At 41.5% G+C, this 10,158-nt stretch overlaps 1 pseudogene; it reads left to right on the top strand.

Annotated features, from left to right (window-relative positions):
• The first annotated feature begins 3,083 nt into the window (after positions 1–3,083).
• Positions 3,084–4,592, top strand: LOC131551971 (uncharacterized; annotated as a pseudogene).
• Positions 4,593–10,158: the final 5,566 nt, after the last annotated feature.

The following is a 10,158-nucleotide window of genomic DNA, read 5'->3' as shown; positions in this document are numbered from 1 at the left end:
CTTTCGTGGAGGATGGCACTCCACTCTTAGTCTTTGGTGATTTCAACATTCACCTAGACAAGCCTTATGCTACAGACTTCCACTCACTCCTAGCTTCATTTGATCTCAATCGCCTTACCACTACTAGCACGCAAAAATCAGGCAACCAACTTGATTTAATTTACACACGCAATTGTACTGCAGATAACATTCTGGTACAACCGCTAAATATCTCGGACCATTTCTTCATTACATTTACACTACATTTTGCTACCCGTGTGCCACCAACCCTCCTACCGGTTACTTTTAGATGAAACCTACGCTCCCTTTCTCCTTCCCATCTTTCCTCTGTAGTATCATCCTCTCTTCCCTCACCTACCCATTTCTCATCTCTGGATGTAAACGCAGCTACTGAAACTTTATGCTCTACCTTAACTTCCTGTCTAGACGACATTTGTCCTCTCTCCTCTAGGTCAGCACGGGCTGCCCCTTCTAACCCCTGGTTATCTGATGTTCTTCGTGAACATCGGACTAAACTCAGAGCGGCAGAGAGAAAATGGCGCAAATCAAACAACCCGTCGGACCTGAGTAGGTATCAGTCTCTGCTCTCATCTTTCTCTGCTGATGTCCACACTGCCAAATCCTCACATTTCCACAACAAGATCAACAGCGCTCCAGACATGCGTAATCTCTTCAGAACATTTAATTCTCTCCTCTGTCCCCCTCCACCACTTCTATTACAGCTGATGACTTTGCAATTTTTTTACAGACAAAACTAGATCGATCAGTGATCAGTTCTCACCTCCACGCACACAGGACCCCCAACCAACCACATCCACTGCTAAAACTCCCATCTTCTCCTTCTGTCCCCTGACGGAGGCTGAAGTATCCAAACTTCTCCTCTCCAACCATCCTACAACATGTCCTCTTGACCCAATCCCCTCACACCTTCTGCAAGCAATCTCTCCCACGCTCTTACCGGCACTCACACACATCATCAACACATCCCTCCTCACAGGCATCTTCCCCACTGCGTTCAAGCAGGCTCGGGTAACCCCACTGCTCAAAAAACCTACATTAAACACTTCTCTTATAGAAAACTATAGACCTGTCTCTCTCCTTCCATTCATAGCGAAAACACTTGAACGTGTTGTCTTCAACCAGGTCTCATTGTTTCTTTCACAGAACAACAAACTGGACGCTAAACAGTCAGGTTTCAGGAGTGGCCATTCAACTGAGACTGCGCTTCTCTCGGTCACTGAAGCCCTGCGAATTGCAAAAGCCCATTCCAAATCATCAGTCCTCATTCTGCTGGATCTATCTGCCGCGTTTGACACTGTCAATCATCAGATACTCCTCTCCACTCTCTCATCACTGGGCATCGCTGGAATTCCACTTCGTTGGTTTGAATCCTATCTCACTGGTAGGTCTTTCAGGGTGGCCTGAGGAGGGGAGGTATCCAAAGCACATCCACTGGTCACTGGGGTTCCTCAGAGATCGGTTCTTGGACCCCTCCTCTTCTCCACATACACTACATCACTGGGTCCCATCATACGGGCATATGGATTCTCCTACCACTGCTATGCTGATGACACACAGCTCTAGCTCTCCTTTCAACCAGATGATCCAACGGTAGCTGCAAGGATCTCAGGTTGCCTGGCGGACATCTCGGCATGGATGAAAGAACATCACCTTCAGCTCAACCTGGCAAAGACTGAGCTTCTTGTCTTTCCCGCCGCTCCAACTCTACAGCATGACATCACGATCAAGTTAGGTTCATCAACAATTACCCCATCAACTTCGGTCAGAAATCTTGGTGTAATCTTTGATGACCAGCTGACCTTCAAAGACCACATTGCAAAGACTGCTCGATCTTGCAGGTTGGCACTACACAACATCAGAAAGATCAGGCCCTTTCTGACGGAGCATGCTGCACAACTTCTTGTCCAGGCCCTTGTAATTTCTAGGCTGGACTACTGCAATGCTCTTCTGGCTGGACTTCCATCAAACACAGTCAAACCTCTACAAATGATTCAGAATGTGGCGGCACGACTGGTCTTCAAGGAATCCAAAAGAGCCCATATTACACCTCTCTTTATCTCATGGCATTGGCTACCAATCGCAGCTCGCATCAAGTTCGAGACACTGATGCTTGCTTATAGAACAACCACAGGCTCAGCACCCGCCTACATGCACTCACTATTAAGAATCTACATCCCCTCCAGAAGTCTGAGATCTGCTAGTGAGCGACACCTTATGGTACCATCACAAAGAGGCTCAAAATCACTCTCCAGAACATTCTCGTTCACCATTCCTGGCTGGTGGAATGATCTTCCCACCCATATTCGGAGTGCTGGATCCCTGTCAATCTTCAAGCAACAGCTGAAAACTCATCTCTTTCGACACTACTTGACTTCACCCTACACATTAAAAAAAACAACAAAAAAAAACAAAACTCTTTCTCCTTATTTATTCCTTCCCTTGCTAGCTTGTACTTATTTAAACAATGCCTGAGACTTGGTGTTACAAGCACTTTGTTTGTCGGATTGCCTCTTCAAGATGAATTGCTTCATGTGTTCCCCAAATTGTAAGTCGCTTTGGATAAAAGCGTCTGCAAAATGACTAAAATGTCTAAATGTCTATATATACCTGTCTGCCATTGTTCGACCCTGCCTGTTATGACCACATCTCTTGTCAAATAAAGCTTGCATATGGATCCGCACATCTCACGTCTCGTCAGCCCCGTAACAGGCATAAAGCCATGAAATTATAAGTTTGTTTGCCTTCTGTTGAAATATACAGAAAGAAAGATCTAACATAAATTGTCTAAGGGACAAATTTGAAGCAAAGTAATTCAGCCTTCTGAGCTAGGACTCAGAAAGAATTGAAGAAGTCTTATCACTCAGGATTTGTCAAAAAATTTGCCTTAATGTGAATGTTTTGTTTAAATGTATTGAAAACTGAGTTATAAAAATATTAACTGTAACTGAAATGGTCAGTCTAACAGACTGCTTTGAATTTAAATCAGAATAAGCACCTTTTTACAGCTCTAACAACTTTTGTTCTGTTTTCACACCTCTGAGGGCACTTTTCCTGTACTTGCTATGGCTGAGTCTGCACGAAACAATGGTAATGGCTCTGCTCTGAGACCAACAACAGAAAGACATGGGACAGAACCTCCAAATGTGACCATTGATCAGATGTTGGACAATCTGAATGAATATTTGGACAAAAGGCTGGGACTGAGGAAGTGCCATGATGATATGTTCCAGAAGTACAGCATTAAGCACTCAGAGAGTGGACTATGGGCATTGCCGGACATTAAAAGGACTTATGGAAAGACACAGCGCTTTTGGGCAATCACCAAGAAAGATGGATTGTCTGTGATTTTGGCCAAACAAATTATGCAGCATCTGCAGAAGTGTGAGACTGACAAATTGCAACATGAGATCAAAGCAGAGAAAGCAAAAGTTCGAGCACTGGCTGAACAATTGCAGAATGTAAAGATGGACAAAGAAAGACTGTTAATTGAGAACGACAATTTGCTAACTTTACTCTCCAAACAACTGGAATCAAAATCTTCAAGCAGCTCTGATGACAGTGACGGAATTACAAAGATGCTGGAATTACAAAGAATAACTTGAAGGTTAGACTTTCTCCTGTAATTGTCAAGAACAGAAGAACTAAAGTTGAAATCGCCAATGAGGAGGAGTATAAGGAAAATGGTGAACTACGAACTCACACTGTAAAAAAATTGGTAAAGAAATATGTTCCATACAGAACATACCAGCCAGCTACTCCAGAGCAAGTTGACAAATGGTCAAAAGAATTGCCAAGATGTGTACAAGCAACCACGGAAAGTTTGGCAATTTCTTCAACACTTGCAGAAAATCTATAATTTACATCGACTGGATGGTGTGATGATTGTTAATGTGAACTTAAGAGACAATGACCAAAAGACACTAGCAGAAAGTGTCGAAAGAAGGATCGGTGAATCTTAAGAAAACATTGAGTCTGGATGGGAAGCTGTACAAACTTTCTTGTTCAAACTGAAACCTGCAGAAGTTAATTGGGCTAAAATTACGTCTTGCATGCAGAAGACAGGAGAAAGTGTTGCAGAATTTGAAGAGCGCTTCAGACGAACTTGGATGGAACATTCTGGTATGAATGAAAGTGAAGATCTTGACAAAGACACTGGACTGCCCCTGAAAACATCATTTGTAAATTGGTTAAAATCAGGGATTTCTAAAGCCCTTAAAATCAGGTATGATGAGTGGGACAGCACTGGAAAAGCATTCATGCAGATTGTTGAGTGGTCAGCAAAGATTGAAAGAACACAGGAAGTCAAACTCCAATCTTTGCAATCCAAACCTTTGCCATGCAACAACCAGACAATTGGGAATGAGCATGAAGACAGTGAATATCTGAGATACTCAAGAGCAAAAACTCAGGGAAGATGCAGACATTGCAACGAGGAAGGACACTGGGTTCGTGATTGTAAGCTGAGTTTGAGACAAAGTGATGAAGAGGAAAACCTGTTGAAAAGGTTTCAGCAATTGACAGCCAAACAAAAACAGACTCTGCTAAATGCTGTGGAGCCGCATGGAAACTGAAGAACCTCTCTCTGCAGCACCAGCTAGCGACATCTCATCCAAAAGCTGATGGACTCCATGTGTATGCAAACAAGACAAGTGAAGACACCATACAGAAGGGAAAAGCATACACAGAAACCGCAACAACTGAAGCCAAAGATGATGTCCTAGTAGGCAGTGCTGCTAAACAAGCCATAAAGGAGAGAGTTGAACATACAGCAGCATTAAGACAACTTCAGAAAGACGCACAAGCAGCTTTGCATAGTAAACAGATTCAAACTGAAGTGTCCATAAAGCAATCATCCATGTTAATGGAAGATGGAGCAAAACTGCATGATGACACCCAATGCATTAAGGAAAACCACAAGGAAAATGGACTATGCCCTTTTGAACATGCCACAGGCCGGCCCATGTCCAATGAAAATCTGACATCTAATAGCCTTGTCCAAACTGATGAAAGAGTCAGCCTGGCAGTACACAATGCCAAGAATCAAGTTTTGGCGCCTCCAAAGGGGGTCCATGGTATAGTGCCTAACAAATGGGTAAAAATGAAAAAAAATCATTTGTCACAACAAGAATCCAGGTGGGAAAGACCACTTGGGGATCTTTTAGTAACTGATGCAGCAGTTAAAGCGCAGGGAAACAATGAGTGGATTGATGTGAATTTGCCTAGAGACAAGGGATAGATGGCAGTAGTGTTTTTCAGAGTCCAGATATGGCGGGACTAGGGTTTATAGGCTCTAGCTTGTCGCCTGAGGATGAAGACATGAACATTTCACCACTGATAAACGCTGTAGTGTCCTGCCAACATTAAATAGGGACAGTTTTATTGGTAATTAGGCATGATTTGTTTAAAACCTTTTCTTTGGAAAGATACGTTTGCCTTTTCTCTTGTGTGTGATTGCAGGTGTTTCAGAGGATGAGCAAAGACATCCAAATCTTGGACCAAACTGCACTAGCCACCTAGATGAACATGTCTGAACATCCACAGAACACAACGACATCCACCACTTCCACAAGATTGCAACATCAAAATAAAAAAGGACTTAGGCATTCAAGATAATGCAAACCTCACCATGAACTCTTATTCTGTCATCTTAAGTAATGGAGCCTGAATGCAGCATTCTGTATTACTGAAAGTATGTTTTGTGATCAAAAATGATCAAAGGGGGGATTGAAAGATTATTTGTTTTTAATTAACTTTAGTCAAATGTATTTGCAATCAACTGTACCCAGCTGTACTTATGTTTACAAAAGTGTGAACCAAATGGCCCATATAATTAGCCTCTTAGGTCAACATCAGGTCAAGTCAAGTCAAGTTACCTTTACAATACAGATTGTGTCAAAGCACTTAACAGTATCAAATTGGAGGATAGAGTGTCAGTAATGTATAATGATAAGATTAAACACTCAATTTTCAGTTAAAGGCATTTCATTATTGAATTCAGAGATGTCATTGTCTAGCTCAGTTTAGTTTAAATAGTATCTGTGCAATCAAATCGGCGATAATCGCTAGAAATTAAGTGTCCCCAACTGAGCAAGCCAGAGGCGACAGCGGCAAGGAACCAAAACTCCCTCTGTGACAGAATGGAGAAAAAAAAACCTTGGGAGAAACCAGGCTCAGTCGGGGGGCCAGTTCTCTGACCAGACGAAACCCGCAGTTCAAAAGTTTATATTTCTATTTTAATTTTGTTGCAATTTCTAACAATAGTAGTATTATGTAGTTAGGTATTTTATTATATTTTAGTTATTTTGTTATTTTTGGTTGATATATCTGGGGATATATCTCTGGGGTCATCCGGCGTCCTGGTCTCCGCCGACGATCAGGGCCGCAGACATCACCTCCGGCGCCGACCCACCATCTGATCGGACACGGACCGAGAAACAGACTAGGAAAGAAACAGACAAACATTAGCGCAGATGCCATTCAACTTACGATGTAACGAGTACATCGTGTGTTATGGGGAGTGTTCGGTTCCGGTTCATCTAATTAATGCAGCCTAACAATCCTTTAACGGATTTGAATAATAGAAGCGTATTAATGTGTTATGTGTAAGCCAGGCTAAAGAGATGGGTCTTTAATCTAGATTTAAACTGACAGAGTGTGTCTGCCTCCCGAACAGTGTTAGGTAGATTGTTCCAGAGTTTGGGTGCTAAATAGGAAAAGGATCTGCCGCCCGCAGTCGATTTTGATATTCTAGGTATTATCAAACGGCCAGAGTTTTGAGAACGCAGCGGACGTGGAGGACTATAATGCGATAAGAGCTCGCTCAAGTACTGAGGAGCTAAACCATTCAGGGCTTTATAAGTAATTAACAAGATTTTAAAATTTATCCGATGCTTGATAGGGAGCCAGTGCAGTGTTGACAGAACCGGGCTAATATGGTCATATTTCCTGGTTCTAGTAAGGACTCTAGCTGCTGCATTTTGGACTAACTGTAGTTTGTTGATCAAGCGTGCAGAACAACCACCCAATAAAGCATTACAATAGTCTAACCTTGAGGTCATAAACGCATGAATTAACATTTCTGCATTTGACATTGAGAGCATTGGTCGCAATTTAGATATGCTTTTGAGATGAAAAATGCAGTTTTACAGATGCTAGAAACATGGCTTTCAAATGACAGATTGCTATCGAACAGCACACCTAGGTTCCTGACTGATGAAGAAGAATTGACAGAGCAGCCGTCAAGTGTTAGATAATGTTCTAGGTTACATGTGGGGTTTTAGGTCCGATAATTAACACCTCTGTTTTTCAGAATTTAGCAGTAAAAATTACTCGTCATCCAGTTTTTATATCGACTATGCATTCCGTTAGTTTCTCAATTTGGTGTGTTTCACCGGGCGCGAAGAAATATAGAGCTGAGTATCATCAGCATAACAGTGAAAGCTAACACCATGTCTCCTGATAATATCTCCCAAGGGTAACATATAAAGCGTGAAAAGTAACGGCCCTAGTACTGAGCCTTGAGGTACTCCATACTGCACTTGTGATCGATATGATACCTCTTCATTCACTGCTACGAACTGATGGCGGTCAGATAAGTACGATTTGAACCATGCTAAGGCACTTCCACTAATGCTCCAAGTTTTGTAGTCTATTCAAAAGAATGTTGTGGTCGATAGTGTCGAACGCAGCGCTAAGATCCAGTAGAACTAATAAAGAGATACAACCACAATCAGATGATAGAAGCAGGTCATTTGTAACTCTAATGAGAGCAGTCTCAGTACTATGATACGATCTAAATCCTGACTGGAATTCCTCACAGATATAATTTTTCTCTAGGAAGGAATATAATTGTGAGGATACTACCTTTTCTAGTATCTTTGACAGAAAAGGGAGATTTGAGATCGGTCTGTAATTAACTAGATCTTTGGGGTCAAGTTGTGGTTTTTAATGAGAGGCTTAATAACAGCCAATTTGAAGGTTTTGGGGACATATCCTAATGACAATGATGAATTAATAATAGCCAAAAGAGGATCTATGACTTCTGGAAGCAGCTCTTTTAGTAGTTTAGATGGAATCGGGTCTAACATACATGATGTTGGTTTAGATGATTTAACAAGTTTATACAATTCTTCCTCTCCTACAGTAGAGAATGAGTGGAATTGTTCCTCAGGGGTCTATAGTGCGCTATCTGATGCGATACTGTAGCTGACGGCTGCAGGGATACAATTTTATCTCTGATAGTATCGATCTTGGAAGTGAAGTAGTTCATAAAGTCATTACTGCTATGCTCTTGGGAAATGCCAACACCTGTTGATGCTTGATTTTTCGTTAATTTAGTTACTGTATTGAATAAATATCGGGGTTATGTTTGTTTTCTTCTAGAAGAGACGAAAAGTAATCAGATCTAGCAGTTTTAATGCTTTTCTGTAGGATAGGGTACTTTCCGCCAAGCTAAACGAAATACCTCTAATTTAGTTTTCCTCCAGCTGAGCTCCATTTTCCGGCTGCTCTCTTTAGGGCGCGAGTGTGCTCATTATACCACGGTGTTGGACTCTTATCCTTAATCTTCCTTAAGCGTAAAGGAGCAACCGCATCTAAAGTGCTAGAAAAGAGAGTCCATAGTTCCTGTTACATCATCAAGTTGTTCTGAGCTATTGGATATGCTGAGGAACTGAGATAAGTCAGGAAGATTATTTATAAAGCAGTCTTTTGTGGTAGAGGTAATGGTTCTACCATATTTGTAACAAGAAGTTGGCTTTACAGCTTTAGCTATATGGAATATACAGGAGACTAGATAATGATCTGAGATATCATGGCTCTGCTGCAAAATTTCAACGCCACTGACATCAATTCCATGTGACAGTATTAAATCTAGAGTATGATTTCGACAATGAGTAGGTCCTGACACGTGTTGTTTAACACCAATTGAGTTTAGAATGTCTATAAATGCTGATCCCAACGAATCTCTGTCATTATCAACATGGATATTAAAATCACCAACGATTAGGACTTTATCTGCAGTCAGCACTAACTCCGATAGAAGATCAGAAAATTCTTTAATAAAGTCTGTATGGTGCCCTGGTGGCCTGTATACAGTAGCCAGTACAAACATCACAGGGGATTTATCATTAACACTTGTTTCTTTGGATAACGTTATATGAAGCACCATTACTTGAACAAATTATACTTGAAACCCAACCTCTGAGAGATACTGAAAATATTTCTATAAATTGTAGCAACACCTCCCCCTTTACCTTTTGGACGCGGTTCATGTTTGTAACAGTAATCTTGGGGTGTAGACTCGTTTAAAGTAATGTAATCATCTTGTTTTAGCCAGGTTTCTGTCAGACAAAGCACATCTAGTTTATGGTCAGTGAACATATCATTTACAAAAGTGCTTTTGAAGAAAGGGATCTAATATTTAATAAGCCAAGCTTTATCATGTGTTTATCTGTATTATATCGTTTTTTTATTTGTTGAACATCAATTAAATTGTTACTATTACTTTGGTTTGGATGTTTTCTGTATTTTCTAGTTCGGGGAACAGACACAGTCTCTATAGAGTGATATCTAGGTGAAAAAGTTTCTATGTGCTGAGTTAACGGACTTTGGTGACGTGAGGCGGCTAGCAGACGATCGGTTTAGCCAGTCTGTCTGCTTCCTGACCTGGGCTCCAGTTAGTCAAGTACAAACTCTAAGACTATGTGCCATATTTCTAGAGAGAAGAGCGGCACCACCCCAGGAGGGATGAACACCATCTCTTTTCAACAGGTCAGGTCTGCCCCAAAAATTCTTCCAATTGTCTATAAAGCCTATGTTATTTTGCGGGCACCACTTAGACATCCAGCCATTGAGTGACGACAGTCTGCTATGAATCTCATCACCACGGTAAGCAGGGAGGGGACCAGAGCATATTACAATGTCTGACATCGTACTTGCAAGTTCACACACCTCTTTAACATTATTTTTGGTGATCTCCGACTGGCGAAGTCGAACATCATTAGCGCCGACGTGGATAACAATCTTACTGAATTTACGTTTAGCATTAGTCAGCACTTTTAAATTTGCCAAGATGTCAGGCGCTCTGGCTCCGGGTAAACAATGGACTATGGTGGCTGGTGTCTCTATTTTCACGTT

This window comes from Onychostoma macrolepis, chromosome 13 (genome assembly GCF_012432095.1).
Source record: "Onychostoma macrolepis isolate SWU-2019 chromosome 13, ASM1243209v1, whole genome shotgun sequence".
NCBI lineage: Eukaryota > Metazoa > Chordata > Actinopteri > Cypriniformes > Cyprinidae > Onychostoma > Onychostoma macrolepis.
The sequence above is the reverse complement of the archived record's forward strand: the minus strand, read 5'-3'. Positions and strand labels throughout refer to the sequence as shown.